Genomic DNA, 18,597 nt, shown 5'->3' on the forward strand with positions numbered 1-18,597 from the left:
AAGATGCATTGGCCTCATAATGTGACCTATAGAATTGTAACCTCTCTAATACTGAATAATAAAAATTAAAAACAATAATGATAATTTTTGTTATTACTTAAAACAATCAGCAGTGGAAGCAGCCACTAATCAGGACTATCTTATCTGGAACATGGTAAGTACAAGGCAATCTCACCAGTGATAGATAAGGAAGAAGCAAACATTGCTAGTGAGCTCATAGAAAGGATTAAGGTCAATATAATTTTTTTTTTTTTTTGCCAATCTTGGGGTTTGAACTCAAGGCCTGAGCACTGTCCTTGGGCTTTCTCAAGGCTAAAAATCTACCACTTAAGCCACAGTGCCACTCCTGGCTTTTTTTTTTAATGTATGTCAAAGCAAGGAATCAAACCCAGGTCTTTGTGTATGTTAGACAAGTACTCTACGATTAGGCCAAACATCTGGCCATAAGGTCAACATTTTAATAATCCTAGCCTAATTGGGATATGAGTGATCTCAATTATAGGCAGCTTTACCAGTTCCTTGCCAGCCTACACAAGGCAGTGCCATGGTTCTTCTGCAGCTGTTTCTATACATGAAAACATGAGAACTGATGATTCTCAAATCTACAGCATATATGACTCCCATTGTCAAAACTCACTCCCCACCCACAGTGAGATACGCATTTCTAATTTTGCTTTTCAGCCCATTATTAAAACTGCAGGTTTTAAAAAAAATTAAACAGGTTCTACTTAGCTAAGTGATATAACTAAAGTTAGTGTTGTAAGAAGAAATAGCGCCTGCAAATGAAATTATTGACTTAGTTTACTCATCAACAAAAGATTGGTTTTAGCTTCTTCATTCTTTATGTTCCTTCTATCTCTAGCATACAAATCAAGGCTCTTGGTTATACCCCTTTCTTCTTTCTAAGTCAGGCAGCCAAACAGCCACCCTGTAGCTGGGACCATATATTTTTGTGTAATAACAATATTATGGGAACCTGGCACGAAGAATGTAAATAGATTTCCAACATGACTGCATCATATCCTCTTAACAAGTAGAAAAAATGTTTCTATATACATAGCACATATACTGCAGAGTTTCTATAATATTAAACACTTTAAAGTTATGATAAAATCTGTGCTAAAACAGACATGTAGATCTTTGGCGACCATTGCACATGGAGTTTTGACGGTGCCAGCAACATATATTCCTTACTATCCAAGCTTAATATACACCTGCTGGAATAATGGGACGGAAGTTGTGAGAGGTCACGATAGCTGACCAAGTTTTAGGTATAATATTGGTTTGATTCTTCATGACTATTGGTTTGGATAACATATACACAATGACTTTTGCAGAATGCGGTGGAAAGGCATACTATTTATGAGATGATCGTAGTTAATTTTATTCATTTTATTTACTATCATTGGTTTTATTTAGCAGATGTCACAATGTAGGCAATTTCTATTAATGGGAGTATTGAAGAGTTTGAAATTGGGTTTGAAATGAGCCAGCTGGTACAGAAATTATATTTATGTACACATGCATTTTATGTGACAACAAATCTAGTCTAAAATACATATGTTTCATATTGTTAGATTCCTACCTAATAGTCTACTCTTTAAATGCTTATCTTTTGTATTGTTAGAGCAAACAAAACAACATTCAAAACAACTCCTTTGCATTTACTTATAGAGAGCAGTGCAAACAATAAAAACTTAGGAAGTAAAATGTGATGTAAATTTCTAGTGGGTAACTCCCCCCAGATCTGTCAGTAATTGTGGGCAGTTGAGGAGCAGAATCTGTTAATATCCAAGGCAGTAGGAACAATGACTTTCTGTGGAACCCAGTTGGTTACTATCTTTAAGGAATCAGGTAAGACATTACACAGGGCTCAGCTTAGTCATCAGCCTTTATTCCTCTTTCTCTAAACCTGGTCCCATCCTTCTCAGATTCCCTTACTCCCAATGATTATTACTTTCCTAGCCCCTCTCTTCTTACTGATCAGGTTATTTCCTCCTCTCTTTTCACACTTCTGGTTGAAAATAATTATACCTCAGAGATTATCACCATAATTTTTTTTCTTTTGGAGAATGGTGAAGGACATGCGAATTTATATCTTAGGCTGAGTGATCAGAGAGGAATCCTGACCACTGTTTTTCATTTTTATTAATGTATATCAATTATACAAAATAGTGGGTTTCATTTTGACATTATATATATATGTACCATGTGTTTTGAGCATATTGATAACTTTGATAACATTGATAACCAATCCTCTCATATTACATTGTGAGATAATGCCAGATTAAATAGAAAAGGATGGGTTTTAAGATTCCTATTGTATAACATATGCCTGGACAATTCATTTTGAAAGAAAAAGCAGAGTATTAAGCCAAATTAACAAACATAACAATTTGGGCGTGTCCCTAAACAGAAAGGAGCCCCCAGTATCTTTTCTTATTCTAGCTTACTATCAAAGTGCCTTCAATATTTTTTTGCCAGTCCTGAGGCTTGAACTCAGGGCCTGAGCACTGTCTTTCTCAAGGTTAGTGCTTTCTTAAGGCTAGTGTTCTACCACTTGAGTTACAGCACCATTTCCAGCTTTTTCTATGTGTGTGGTACCAAGGAATCAAACCCCATACCTTATGCATGCTAGGCAAGCACTCTACTACTAGGCCAAACTCTTGGCCTCAATAATTTTTTTCAAGTACTCAAAAATATCACAAAATCTTGGTGTGGATTCACTTCCTACCCTTCAGTTGCTAGGAATTGAGTAATGCAGATAAATAAAATGGAAGTAGTTTTCTTTTCCTTAATACAATTTTCTTAATGAATAGTAAATTCACATGGTTCAAAAATGAAACAAGGAAAAATATGAGCACAGTCAGTTCTTCCTTTACCAAGTTCCCATATGCACGTCTCCCTACCTCTACTGAAGTGGAGAACCTGTTAGGGTTTTAGGTATGTTTCTAGAGTCAGAAAAAGAAGATTTATGTAAGCAAATGCTGCCCATATCAATTTCCCAAGTATCTAGGACAAATTTAACATACTATATAGAGTTGTTTCCTTCTTAGGAATGTATTATACATACCGTTACCTACTGATAACCTAGAACTTCTGGAACTTTCTTCTGATTAATTAGTATCCCATTGTTCCGATGCACCATTGCTTATTTAAACAGTTTTTATTGATGAGTTTTCAGATTGTGTCAGTCTTTTGCTGTCTCAAGCATTGTAGCAGTAAATAGCCTTGCGCATTCATGACTTTGCCCATATCTGAAGATATCTGTAACAGAAACAATTCCTAGAATTGGAACTGCTGAGTCAAAGAGCATGTGCATTTGTAATTTCCATAAATATTGCCAAATTGCTTTCCAGAATGATTACACCTATTTACACTCCCGCAAGCAATGAATCATTACTCCTACTTCTCTGTGCCTTGCCAACCCTAAGGGTTGTCAAATTTTGGGATTGTTACCAACTTGATAGTGAAACATGGTTTCTTGATGTAATTTTAATTTGCATTTTTTACGTAGAAGTGATTTGAACATCTTTTCATATTTTTGAGGTATCTATATTTTCTTTGATGTGAACTATTACTCACTTTCTAATAAGTTACTTTCTCTTTGAATTGTATTGTTTATTTACACAAAAGAGTTCCATTATTTGCCTGCATTGTAACCATGTCTTTTCCCGGTTCATTGTTTGTCCCTTTACTTAAAAGAGTTGTCATGTTAAATATTGCAGATCACTGCACTAGCATTTCATGGTCAGTTTGCTTAAACATAGAGCAGTGGATGAGGACAAAAATTAAGTATTGATGAATAAGTAGATGGACAGATAAATAATATAGGTAGGTAATTTAAATATAAAGACAGATAATATGGGTATGTGTTCATTTTTTTAAAGCCTGTCCCCAATCTTTTATTTAATTTTTTTAAATCTGGAGGACATAGAACACTATGGAAGTATTTGTCAGGTCAACTTCCTGAAGGCCAAGGAATGCAGGCAGATGATGCGAAACTAGTTTGAAGCATTTATTGAATTGTCTCCTATTCAATATGTGAAAAGCACTGCTAAAACATTATGCTCTAAATATAAATAATACTAATGGTAGCGTTTATTATTCCCATTTATACACAGGGAAACAGGCTTAGAAGTGCTAGCAGTTCTTACTACTTCCTCCCTTTCATTCTGACCTCCCTGCTTTTCTCCTTCATTTCTTCTTTCCTGTAAAAACATGATCATTGAATATGCTCTATCTGCAAGGCTCGGAAGGCAATAGCCCTCTACTTGTCTTATTTTCATTCAGGATTGTTTAAATGACACCTTCCACAATTAGGAACACTGATCTTCTCTATAAGCTAGTCATTTTTATTCTTGCTCAGGACACAAAAAGCCAAAACAATGGTCAGTTTTAACCAGTTTTAATCAGACCTTCGGATCTCAATTGTAGTAGTATGCATGCGTCCTTTGCTAGTGAATGGATCAAGTAAATTTTATCTAGACTTAACTACATGTGTACGTACAGGCTGAAGGATTTGACTCCTGGGGAAAAAATAAAATTCAAGACAAAAAAAAATGGCTCCAAAATCTCTCTAGGATGTTAAAGTGTAAGCTAACCACATGAAAGACACATGACATTTGTGTGTGAATAGACAGAGCGTTTTGGTTCTTATGGTTGTTTTTAGCTGCCAGTGATTCTTGTGGCTCTCATCCATATTTTCAGGACACTATCATATTTTTAAGTTTTCCTAATGAATTATAATAACATTTCTGTAGTTTACATCAAATTGTGTTGAATGGCATTTTTAGCAAATTGTGTCACTTTGTGAATTTCCAAATTTTACGAAATTTCTCATGCCAAAAAATAATCAGTGAAAATGATTTTGTGTGAAACTTTCTGAAAGCCAAATTTAGCTGATTTTGCTAAACAGCACAAGCAAACAATTTATTCAATCTTTTTCCAAGTCCTTATTCTGTGCCTTGTTCTCTGTTTCCAGCGCCCTGGCTCCCCCTTCCCTTCACTAAGCTTCTTTCATTCTCTTTAGTGGCCTTTGTTTCTGCTCCTACTCTTTCTCTAACATTATCAGTACTCTCCAACTAACCTCCACCCAAGTCACTAACTATGCCATGTTTTGGGTTATGGTTTTGCCTTGAGGGTTATAGAGGTCATGGATTTTTCCACTTAAAGACGGGAAGCAAAGAGAAAAAGGGGTGGGGGGAAGGAATGATTACTTTTGCTCTCTCTCCTGCCCTTGGTGCTGAGAATTCATTTGCAAGTACCCTGGCAAGCATTATTACTGTGAGATTGAGACAGACTCAGGATTTACCACCAGACAGCCATATTCACGTTGCACAGGATAAAAGAACATATTGATATCAGCCTGGACTCCTGTTTTGAGATTTTGCCTATGCATAGTGAGAGCATCTCAGTAGATTGCTTTTCCTAACTGATCTATTTTTCAAAGAGAAAGACAGTAGGTAGGGAATGTAAGTAGCAAGCACGTGTTCTGGAGCTTCAGTTCCTGGATTTGAATCCTGGATTTCCCTGCATCTGATCTCCTGGAGTATCTGCTTCCTTATTGCCAAATGTGGAAAGAAGCATAGGATACAACAATAATCAGAAGAACAGTTACTGTTTATAATTACTATGTGCTCAATCCTCAGCTAAACCCTTAGGTGTGTCTTCCCAAGCCTTTTACTATACTAGGATTTAGGTATTTTCATGATAGTAAAGATAAAGATATATTGAATTACTCACTTTTAGCCACATTAAAAAAATGCGATTGGGGGCCCGGGAGTTTGGCCTAGTGGTTAAAGTGCTTGTCTAGCATGCATGAAGACCCAGGTTCGATTCCTCGGTACCACATACATAGAAAAAAGCAGGAAGTGGTGCTGAGGCTCAAGTGGTAGAGCTCTAGCCTTGAGAAAGTCCAAGGGCAGTGCTCAGGTCCTGAGCTCAAGCCCAGGACTGGCAAAAAACAACAACAACAACAAAATGCGATTGGATTTTGTCTGATTGTAAAGCATGTTCTTTTGTTTGCTTTTGATGGTTCTGAAGTTTAACTCTGGGCCTTACAATTGCTTGGCTTGTTTCTTTAGCTGGTCTACCACTCTAGCCATGCTTCCAGCCTAGCTCTTTGCTGGACATAGAATCTCAGGAACTTTTCTGCCTGGGCTATCTTTGAACCTCACTCTTCCAGATCTGAGCCTCCTGTGTAGTTAGGATTACAAGTGTGAGCCATCAGGGATCAGCTTCAGAGCCTATTCCTTGACTCACTTCCATAGAATGGTCAGTAATGTAGCACACAATGTCAGATATAAATGAGGGACTTGTTCTTTTGTTTTGCATTTAACTATTTAAAGTTGGAAATTCCAAGTGGTTATAAAGACAGCTAGTTTGGCTTTTTTTTTTCCTGATATGCCTGTTGAAATTCTTTTTCTTTCTTTTTTATTGTGATGTATGAGAAGTCACAGTTACATTCACCAGACTGGCTTTTTTTTTTTTTAAAGAAATTCTAGTATTTATCATTACGTGGGCCCAGGCTTCACCAAAAGTTGGGGACCAAATATTTTCCCTTTTTCTTTGACCATGTGCAGAAGATTTGGTAAAGTGACTGGAAAAATGCCACAAGAAACTGTAACAGAGGAATTATCTGGTGTCAAAGAAGAGACTGGAAAAGATTTTCCTGCCCAGAAGAAATTCGTTGAGGGCTATGATGGAGACCAGAAACATCTCAGCCACAAACTACTCTTTGTGGTATTCTTAATGCAAGCCACAGAGGCTTACAGTGACTATTGCAAAAAGCCACATAATTATAGGGCAATGCTTCTGTGGTGGCTTCCATGTGTGTTTGGTGAGTCTAGGTTCTATCTAGAACATGTGTTAATTTCTACCTGCTGAATACAAGTTATTTTTCAGTAAATGATACTTTCAATAACTTTCTCATCCTCTAGTCAGGACTTTGTGAACTTAAGAGAGTTCTTACAGACTTTCAAATGACGTATTCTGCTACAGGAGAGAAACGAGTCTTTTGTGAGAAAGAGCATAAGGTCCAGAAACTACCTGTGGCAAATGCTTTATCTACGTGTGGATATTTGGACTTCTATCTACTTTTTAGATCACAGTTTGGAAAATCAGTGCTATTTTTGAAGTTTCTAAGAGGTGTTTGTCTCGTAACCTTTTCCCTAAATAGCATCTATTACTTTGATAGAATTCTTGAAGGGCTTCACAATCTCTTGCTGTTCTTTGGGGTCTGAGTCAACATTCCTACTGCCTCTATTTAAAGATGAAATACAGAGAGGATAAGTGACTTGCCCATGGGCTCCCAGCAAGCAAATATCTGTGTTGAACATAAACTTAAGCTTTTGGCTTTAGATTAGTTCATTGAGGCACACAGTCCCCTTAGCAATTACTTATACACATTATGCATCTGACCTGGATATGCTAGTGCGTGTTTCTCATTTGCATAATGAGAAACACATAAGACACCCAAGAAGAAAGATTTCCATTTTTTTTAGCACAAAAAGCTGAGTTCTGATGTAGATCTGGCCTTACAGGGTTAGGAAGAATTGGAGAGAAGACTGACCTTGTTTGTTGCCCAGGTCTGGAAGTGAACATTCTTGCTAAGAGCTCTTGCCAGAATTCAGGGAGCTGTTTACTTGTGACCACTCACAGACCAAATACAAGGGAGATGTTTCTTTCCTAAAATACAATCTAACTCCGAAACACTGGGATCTCTTTCTACATTTTGGGCAATAGCAAGGGTTCTTTAGGAAATAAAGCTTAAGCTTAGGCACAACAATAAATATAGCATCTGGATAAAGAGATAAATCTCTCCTCCCCTTTTGCACTCAGAAGAACATATCACAATGGATTATTTTCGAGTGTGTGTATGCATGCGTGTGTTTGCATGTGTGATGAATTATAGTTCGGTAAGCTGTTTTTTTTACTATTCACTTAAATTTTATTATTAATAGTAAAAATTAACCTATGTTCTATCATGAGTTTATTAAATATACCTTAGAAGATACAGATAAGCAAAGATAAAAACATCGAAGCATTCTGAATCCTACTGTTTAGGAATAATTATATTTTAGTATTATGTATTTTATTATTATTCTAGAGTGATGTACACAGGGATTACAATGACATGAGTCAGGTAATGAGTATAATTCTTTTCATACAGTGTATTCTTTTCCCTCACTCTCTCCTAGTACCTCCCTCCCTTCTCCACCGATGAGTTGTTTAGTTCACTTTTATCACTGCTGCACTTTTTCCCCCTTACTCCTCCAGTTCTGTACCCTCCCCCACCTTCCTAGGGATACATGTGAATATGCCATATATAAAGAAAAGACAGAATTATCAAAATAACTTTTGTTAATATTTTAGCATACTTCTCTCATTTAAAAATAGCCTATAATATACATAATATACATAAATACGTAATCCTCTACTTTTTTATCTACAGAATTATATTGAGCCTATTACCTTATAATCTACTTCCAAAATATTTTGAAAGTCTTCTGTGGTTGCTAGTTTTTATATAAATATATTTTTATTGTAATTAATAGAAGGATTACATTATACTCGCTATACAGAAGGTGCATTACTTAACAAACATTGCTACCCCTTCTCATGATTTTGTACCCATTGCTAGTTTTGTTTTTACCCACCCAGTATCACTCCTATGCTGTATAACATTTCATTGTAAGGATGTATCATTGTTTATTTAACTAATCCCTCATTGGTAGACATTTATGTTTATATCTGATTTTCCCTGTCATAAACAGGCATGATGAAGATGTAAATCTTATTTATATAATATCATCAAGTCATATGTTTTATCTGTACCTTCTGGAAGGCCTAAAACCAAAGGCTATGAAGCAATATTAATGCTATCTTAATCGTTGAATTGGACGACTTGAGGACTGCTGTAAGTCAAGCCAGGAATGAGGTGATGCTGTGTCAGGCAGTGAAGTGCTCATTCTTGCTCACTAGAGACGGAGATAAACCCAATATACTAAAAGCTGTAGCTGGCTGAGAAAGTATATTCCTGATACCAACCATGGAATGGTAGAACAGCACTTAATTAAGACGCTGAATGAAACACTTAAAAGGTGTTACAAAGTAGGAAACTCATTCTTAACCTTTAAGTATGCCTAAATAGTTGTAAAAAAAACATAAACTTGTTATTCTTGTCCTTGAAGTGGCCTTTCTGAGGAACATGAAATAAAAGCAAGCAGAACACCCCAAGCTCCTGCATAAAAGTAACAATGAACCCCTCCAAAATACCAACTTTTATTTCATTTGATTTTCCACTATCTCAGTAAGATTCTACACACTCAAATTCTACAGACCTCACCAAAATATTTTAGGAAGATTAAGGTGCTTTTTGTATTAAAAAATTGTGTAGGTCTATATTGCAGAAAAAATGAGTCATTTTGTAGCATTCACCTGCAAATTTAAAAAATGTGAGCTGTAAAAGGAGTCCTTTGTAATCCTGATTCTACTCCTTCAATGATTATTTTCTTAAACGTGTACACTTCCTATGACTTCTGAGCCTGCAATGATCCTAACTTGAATGTCTAGGCTATTGGACATGTGATCTTAGCAAGCTGAAGCAATTGTTTGGATTAAAGTAACTGAAATATACATTTTGACAGCTCAAGCTATTTATGGTTTCTGTCTCCTATACCAGGATCCAGAGGTGGCATAATGATACCAGCTTTTCTCTCAGATAGTTTGGATAACTCTGGGGATGTGGTTAGAAAATAACATGTTTTGTTTTCCTTCTCTTTGGGTTGACCATTGTCTCCAGTTAGCTCTGTGCTTAGTGAGTCATTAATTAAACCCAGAATCTTTATAAGTGACCTGTTGCCGCACTGAGGTTTATTCCCAACTTACTCTGCTTCAGTGCATAATAATATCTGGCCAGTGTGCTTTGTTTTCATTAAAAAAAATTCCCTCATCTTTCCACACACCATGAGGACATGAGGACTCATTTTTTTTTTTTTTGAGAAAGAGAGCAAAAGGCTAGGTTAAGAAAAACATAGCCACCTCCAGAGTGCAAAAACTGCAATAAACCCATCACCTCTAACAACAGCAGAGCATGAAAAGATAAAAAACAGCCTGCCAAGAATGTAGTAACCACCCATTCACTTTTAAATGCTCTCCACACTTCAATGCACAGACCTAATTACTTTGCTGCATTCCCAAATCCACTTTGCCCGGTCTGCAATCAGAAACCTGGCGTTAAAATATTTTAGACTTGGAGGATCAAGACTAATTATGGGCCTTAGCTGCACCTTTTGGTTTTGCTCCCCCTCCCCCCTCCTCCTCTTCTCTGGGTTACTTTAAAGCACGCTCCATTGGAAGAAAGGCTGCCCGGTCCCAGTTGGGGGTGAAGCAGCCAGAGAATAAAACAAAGAACAACTCAACTCAATTCAGTAAGCTTCAATGAGGCTGGTATATTTAATGTGAGCCCAGGGTTAGCCCACAGAATTGGGGCAGAATGCAATATACTCAACAAAAAAAGATGTGTTTAAGGTCGGGGAAGGCCCCATAAGGCTGTTGTTGGTGTTTAAGCAGGCCACCGAGGTATTTAGCACCGAGGGTTTCTAAACATTCCAGCTGAGATTTAAACCTCAGCTTTACAGTAGCTGCTTAAAGGTTTGGGGTGGGGGGAATGGTCGGTCCCACCCCCTTGTATTGAAAGGTCAACAAACAGTAGGAAAGATCATGTCATAACAAAGATGAAGTCACCTATTATTGAGTATAGTGACAGCTAATAGCACTATCAGAACAACTAATCCAAGGTATTAAATAGTGTAATTGTTAAAATAATATCATGGTTATTAGAACACCCACGCATGAGACATCGTTTTAGGAAACATAAACTCACTACAGGTGAGTTTAGCTTAAAAGTGACAGGCACTTGCTGCAAATATGTAAATATTAGAAAATTGCTTCCGCCGTCAATTTGCCTGTAGCCAACAGAATTCAGTTTTTTTTTTTAATACACAGATGTTATATTCTGGGGTAACATTGCCAAGAGTTACACTCTGAAAAAGCTTCCATTCCCGTGAAAAGAATTTGCGGTGAAAGTTGGTGCTAAGGTTGGACTTTGTTGAGGCATTGTTAGTTTCATAGATTTCATAAGACAAATGGTAACACACACACACACACACACACACACACACACACAAAAGCATTGTTTCTCAAAGATGAATTTTTAAAAGTTAAAAGATACCAGAATGCTGGTAGAGTCAACTTCTTAAACTTGAAGTTGAAAGTTCATGCATCTAGATCTGGGCATATATATCTTAGGTTTATAGAATTCTTTTCAAAATATTGAATTGTTTTGGAAATGTAGCCACCTAGAAATATCTATCTATCTGCTATCTACATAAAACAGTCTGTAACACACAAGCTACTAAAATTCTTTTTTTCTTTTTAAAAAGATTAAGAATAGAAAATCCAAACCACAAGTTGTAATGTGGTTTGTGATATGATGGATTAAAGCAGTGAGATGTTTCAGATGGTCAGAATTTGTAGGCACATAAAAAGATAATACAAGGCACACATACATTGGCTCACATCTACCAATTAGTCCTCCTTGTTAGGTAGGTAATTTATTGCTCTCAAAGGCATCAAGTATCAGAGAAATCACGGGCCAAAACAGTAATTATCTACAGGGTATTCAAAGTCTTGAAAGCCAGTGATCCCAATGAAATAAAAACAGAGTTCTTTTTCTTGCTTAGACTTTATCTTAAAACCTGTAATAAGTGCTAGACCCTGGCTGTGAACCTTTATACTTCAAGGTGAAACACAGAGGCCACAAAAGCAAAGACAATAATCATGTGGCTTTTCTACATAAAACTACCTGGAAGTGGAGGTCAGACACCAAATAGCATAGGGTCTCTATCTCAGAGTCCTGATGCAAAGTGGAAATGAAAGACTGGATTGGTCAAGAATGGGAAAAGAAGCTAGTTTTAAATTACAGAGCTAAAGAAGATGACAATAAACTCATTTTAGAAAGCCTAGCAGTTTAATTTGAATTGTTAAAGCTTGAGTGAAGTGAAAATAATCTTTTCTAGGATTAAAAAAAGCTAATCAAAGTATTTCTTATATTTCCTGGCAGATTCTTCCTAAGAAAAGCATTTATTCTTAACCTCTCATCTCCTTTTGCAACATTCATATTTTATAAGGTCTAGTATTGGAAATCCACAGTTAGTGGATCTGGTCATTGAAAGCAGGATTCAATAACTAAACTTTCTCTCAATCGTGCTCTCAGAATTTATTGGTGAACTTTTCTTTTGCTTTTGCTATATGAAAAGGAAATAAAAATGGAAAATCCTAACTCACAACAGAAATAAATCATTAAAGATTAACTTATATTAATTCATTAAGATTAAATTATATATGCAAGTCATACAGGTATTATAATAATATATCTTGTAACAGATTAATGTTATGATAACAATGGCAATAAATATATAGAACTATATTACCATAAATAATATAACATATATATGTTAATATTAATAACACTAATGCAATATGTATGTATAATATATTAAAGCATATCTTATTATAACATATATATCTTTAATATGTATGATATTATATAATATAAGATATTAATAAACACAGACATATGCATCTATTATATTTAGTATATTCTATAAAATATTTGTTATACAAATATATAATAGTCTTGATAAACCAGGTGCTATTGGCACATACCTGTAATCCTAGCTATTCAGGATGTTGAGATCTAAAGGTTGTGCTTCGAAGCCAGCCCAGGCAGAAAGGTCATCTTATCTCCAATAAACTACTCAGAAAATGCCAGAAGTGGCATTGTGGTTGAAATGGTAGATCACTAGCCTAGAACACAAAGAGGCTCAGGGTCAGTGCCAGGCCCTGATTTCAAGCCCAGGATTGGCAAATAATAATAATAATGACGACAACAAGGTACTTGGTGCTTCTATTTTGCAAGGGGCTGACTTTTACACATTTACTATCAGTTTCATAGAAACTCATGGGGGTAACATCTACTAGTCCCTTAACAAGATCAGGTCACAAATCCACATAACTAATTTCCTTTTTTTTTTGTTTGCATTATTTTCACTCTATACCAGCTCTGACAGAAAGAAGAATATACCTCCCTGCCGTTCAGTGGCTCCCACTACCTTGGATGGTTCTCCTGTGAACTTGGGAGAGCACATTTGCACTTTCTGTACTAATCTCAATAAACGCAAATTTTGAAGATTTTCATTTTTCACCTATGTAAATGGTAGAACAGGACATAGCAATGGTCTGTGACAAGCTCAGACACTCTTATTTAACAAGTGTTGATAAGACTTAGGTATAAGTAAATGTGTAGCCCAGCTATTCTCCAGTGGGCCGTCAGTGGACACCTCCAGATATATGTGAGGGATTCCAAAGCCTAGAGGTTGGACTTGATACTTTGATGCTTCCCTCTGTGCTGAATGTGATGCTATGCTTTGTCTACTTTACATCAAGGCATTGTGTTTAGCTAAAGAGACCACTTTATTTTCTGACTTTAGGTGTGCATGCTTTAAAAACCACATTTATTTTTAGAAACCACATATAAAGTTGCCTGTACATCAGCTGGCAGGAAAATTGAGATTCTTATACAGCCAATGCTAACGTGCCATTTTTAGCATTTCAAATTACTTAGCACATTTTAATTCTCCCATGTTCCCCTTTCAGGCCTTTCAATAAGAAAATAGTGGAGACTCCATTTCCAAAGTAGAAAGCAAGTGCATAGATAATCAGATCCTGTTTGCTCCTCAGAAATCAGGCACTATATTGACTTTGTGTTAGTTGGTGAAGAGACAGCAGAGCAGGAGATGAACAAACTAAAACTCCTTTTGGTAATCATGGACAAGCTCATTCATGTAGGCTACTTAGTCACTGAGCTTACTCTTCACAATTTTCTTTATATTAGAGACCTCTCACATTTGTATTTTTTTTCTTGAACACTTTCCCAAATGTGAGCTCCATTGTACAACTTCCTATAGCCCACTGATATTTGTGTATCCCTGGGTGGCAGAATGTTCAACAAATGCAGAATCAATTTCATTTGGTTTCCCTGCTGTCTCCTGTTTTTGATGCTTATTTCTTTCCATCACTAATGCTTTGTTCTTCTCCTTCCCAGGCCTGGATGTCCTTTTCTTCCTTAGCTCTGAGCTCCTGTTATCATCAACAGTAACTCCAGTGTCCAAGATCTCCAGAGTCAATGACTTGAAGACATTTCTAACTCATTATTCTCCCTCATGCTTTAGAACTAGTAAGTTTTCAAAAATTTCCCTTCAGCGGGAAGACTGAGATGGTGGTTTCTCCCTATTTTCATTGGACAGCTGCAGATTGATTCTCGTATTCCTTCCTTGAATTAAGCGGCCCTACAACAATTCTCTGGTTCACCTCCCTTTTTCTGTGATTCATCCATCAAACATACTTTTGTTACAACTACTTTCCTGCTCAAAAGCCAGCAAAGACTTTGGATTTCCCAATAGCGGACCTAAATGTTGAGTTTTCCCCTTTGTTTTAATAATGGAATCATTTTTGGCATCATTCTCATGTGTTGCCTCTGTCCTTGCTGACCTGACTTTGTAGTCTTCCTTGTTGTCCCCTTTCTCAACTTTCAACTGTGGCCTTTTCTCTTCTGACCTCCTTTCCAAATCCTTGACTGCTTCCAGTCTTTTTTTCCCCTATGAGATTTTCCCGTTTGTTTTCATTTACTTTGGTTCCCTTTTCTTTGAACTCTGGAGTCACAGCTTTCCTCTATACTTCAAGATCATCATGGTGACTTTTGTAGAATGGAAATAACCCTGTGTGGAAGCAAATAAACTGAATTCCAAAACAGATTTTAACAATATGAAGCTGTGGAATGGATTAAATAATTTTATGTCTCTGAGTCTTCGTTAGTATATTTAAAAAATAAAATAATGTGAAGCTATTAACAAATGGAATAGCAAACAATAATATGTTTGAATATACTGGCCTGCAGTAATATGCTAAGTGGTAGTTGACATTGATTCATTAGAATTATTTCAAACTATACACTTACATGTCTTCTGAACTTTTCTTCTGGAAATCAAGTCCTCTGATTTCTATGTGCAAAAATCTGTGGCCAGTAAATGAATCTGGAGTTAACACTTCCATTTTAGAGACTTGGCCTTGAATTTTTCAATAGACCTATTAAAGGTAATTCAATTTCAAACTTCAAAAATACCAAGAGTGGAAACAAAGGAACAATTTTCAACTTCCTAAGAGTTGAGTTTTACACACATAAATCTTACCTACACTAAATTCTTTGGATAATATGTTCTTTAATAGAAGCTCTTAGACCCTGACAAGTAGAGCATTCACAGAAAGTTTGTCTTATTTTTCCATGAACTGAAGTTCTGAAGTTCTTTTGGGTTTCTGGCTTCTGATTCTTCTTGGTCAGTATATTAATAAGAGATGCATTGGTGATTGCCCAGTGGAATTTGTTCATTTTGACTCTCTTCTGTAGAGGACAGTTCAGTTAATATGTTGAGGATTCATGTTGGAAAGGAATGCTGACTTGCAGTTTGCGTTGAGAAATTAGAAACTCTTCCTACTGATATTCACGTAGCATTTCCTGGGTCCAGAGATCTTGTGTCCCTTAAAACTGCATGAATCACTAAAGCTATCTCTACCCAACATAGTTACTCTTAAATATTATTCTTTCATTGATTTATTTATTTAGTTAGTTATCCATCCTTGTACAGCTATTTAGGGGTTGGCATCCTAGCACTTTTGAAATATTAATTCATTCTTTCCCATTTAAAAAAATATTCAGTAGGGAGTTTATTTTGGCACAAATAGGAGGTTTATTTGGGGGAGGAGTTGTTTTTCCCCATTAAAATTTATATATGCAATTAAAATGTTTAGACATTTAAACAAAAAGAGGGCATGAGGTCTATCCCATTTTTATGTGGTAGGCAATGTGTTACAGTTTTTAGGAAACTAGAGTGTTATGGGCAAAGCAACATGTTCTACACAGGTAGGAAGGTTGTAACAGGATGTAAACTCAGGAAGATATTTGTCCCCACAAACTCAGCCTCTTAACAAAGTGGCCTGTCATACTTCTTTTGAATATGTTTCATTTTCATCCTTCTCTCCCTTTTTGTATCACTTTCATTGATTCCCAAATGACGGCTGGAAAACTCTAGGGTGCAATAAATACTAATCATAGTTGTCACATTCTGCTTTCTGCCTAGATGTCTTTGGTTAGAGGTGGGGTTGTTAAAATCTCCAGGCAAAAATCTTTCACTGTTTATGGGAGGAGTGGTTATGCACTTTCTCCTAGAGTTGACCCAAATGATAGTCTTTGATGGTCTCCAAGAATTTCACAACATGTGCAAATGGAGTGTTAGCACAAAATTGTCTCAGATGACCCGTCCCAATTTGTGGATGGTGGGTGATATGGTAACAAACTGAGCTGCCTGATTTACTCGATTATATTTGTCTATTCTTCAATGTTACTGTCTTGAATTGTAACTTCAGATTTGAAGCAGTATGACACTGGCTGATGAAAGATCTTTCAAGGGTTAATATGCTCAAACTGCTGCAACCACCACCACTTGGTTCTTTTAAAGTAATATTTGGAAGATCATTAGCTACTATGCCATGGGTATAGATTGTATCCCTTTTTAATGTTGGGATGTTTCTGTGTACTCTATTTCACTGTAATATTGATTCCACATTTTATCATTCCTGTTCTCTGGAATGTTGTGACCACTTCTGACATTGTCACAATTTAGCATGTTTCTTACCTCACAGCCTGATTGGTCTGGGTCTCTCATGGTGAAGTGTCTGCCACTTTCTTATCGTTCTTTGCCACTCGCATATATTCCTGATAAAACCTATCTCAAGGTGCAATTTTTGCATACAAACAATTTCATAAGAAAACTAAAAGTATCAATAATTGTAAGAAGAAATGTAGGCCACAGAATCTTGCTTTAAAATTGTAGACTCAAGTTGGGTTTTAAAATGTAGTAATTTAAGACAGATGTGTTGACACACATTTGTAACTGTAAATATTTAAGAGTCAGAATCAGAGAGATCAGGAGCTCAAGGCCAGACTAGGTAAAGTCAGGAAGAGCCTATCTCAAATACAACATACAAAGAAAGGGGCTAGGGTTGGGTTCAACTGATAAGAGCATTTGCCTAGTATGCAAGGCCCTAGGTTCAGTCCCTCAATTCCCAGTAACATTAATTTATATTTGTTAAAAGCTTCCCAGAGAAGATACCAGGAAATTTTCAGTTGAAGTCCACATTTTACTCTTCTTTCTGAAGAATAGAAGGGGAGATGCTACCTTTCTGTGCTTTTGTACATGAAAAAGTCTTTGTGTTTCTTAATGATGTAGGATCTGCTGGTATAATTCTGAAGGTAAGGTGGCTGGCTATTCACAAGGAATACAGGAAGAGAGTATGATTATTAGTCCATAAACTCAGATATACAAGGAATATCATTTTTTGAGCCATCTGTGATCTACCTCATTGTCATCTAAAGGTCCTGTCAGGAGGTTTGGTTCCAGGGCTTCCTGTTTCCCTGGAGTTGTGTGAAGACAAGTGTCTATTTCTTGTACATAGAAGCAGTGTGCTTTCTGCCTCGCACTGGCGCCTTAGGTTATTACCTTTTGAGCAACTACTTTTTTTCAGTATGAATGTTCATTCCTGGCTAAGAGATTTGTTGCTTCACTTTTGTGCCAAGAGTCTTTGCCAATCCTCGAGTCCTGGGTTTGTAGTTTGGTGGTTGGAGCCACTCTGAGTCCTTTCATGATTGGTTTTCTGTTACTGAAAGGCTCTACATGTGTGTTGACTGCTCTGTGGGCTGAACTGTGTTTCTTCACAATGTAGGAGCTGAAGTTCCAACACCAGTACCCCAGAAAGTGATTGTATTTGGACATAGGGCGATTATAAAGGCAATTAAGTTGCAATGGGGTCATTATTGTGACCAGTGTTTTTGTAATGGGAGAGGAGGACAGAGGCACACACAAAGAAAAGATCATGTAGATGTGAGGAAAGCTAAGTATAAACAAGTAAAGAGGCATAGATTCAACCCTGCAAACATCTTGCTCTCATGCTTCTTCCTCTAACACTGTGAGAGAATAAGGTTTTGTTACTCACAGCTACCCAGTCTGTGGTACTTTGTAATGCGCCCAGGAAATCAATCCACTCAGTACATATGCAACCTATCAGGACAATATGTATTGCCCCCAGAGGGAAATTTCTGGAAGTTCCCACCTGTCAATTTTTTTTTCCAGTTGCTGAGACCTATTTCTTTTTTTTTTCTTTGATATATTTGTTCTCTGGTCCATTTCTTCCTTTACAGATGAATTAATTCCAGATCATGCAAAGTCTACCAATACAAGAATTCTCCTTTTCTAATATATTACAGTGAATATGACATTAAAGAAAACGTAGATTTGGAAAAATTGCTAGAATCAGGCATAAATGTATGTTAGTAGAAATTGGATCAATAAGACTTTGAGGCAGTGGTCGTAGCATCTCATGACCTTTACTGAAAAGTAGTTATCTTACTACTTTTCATAA

This window comes from Megascapheus bottae, chromosome 4 (genome assembly GCF_031878675.1).
Source record: "Megascapheus bottae isolate mThoBot1 chromosome 4, mThoBot2.hap1, whole genome shotgun sequence".
Taxonomy (NCBI): domain Eukaryota; kingdom Metazoa; phylum Chordata; class Mammalia; order Rodentia; family Geomyidae; genus Megascapheus; species Megascapheus bottae.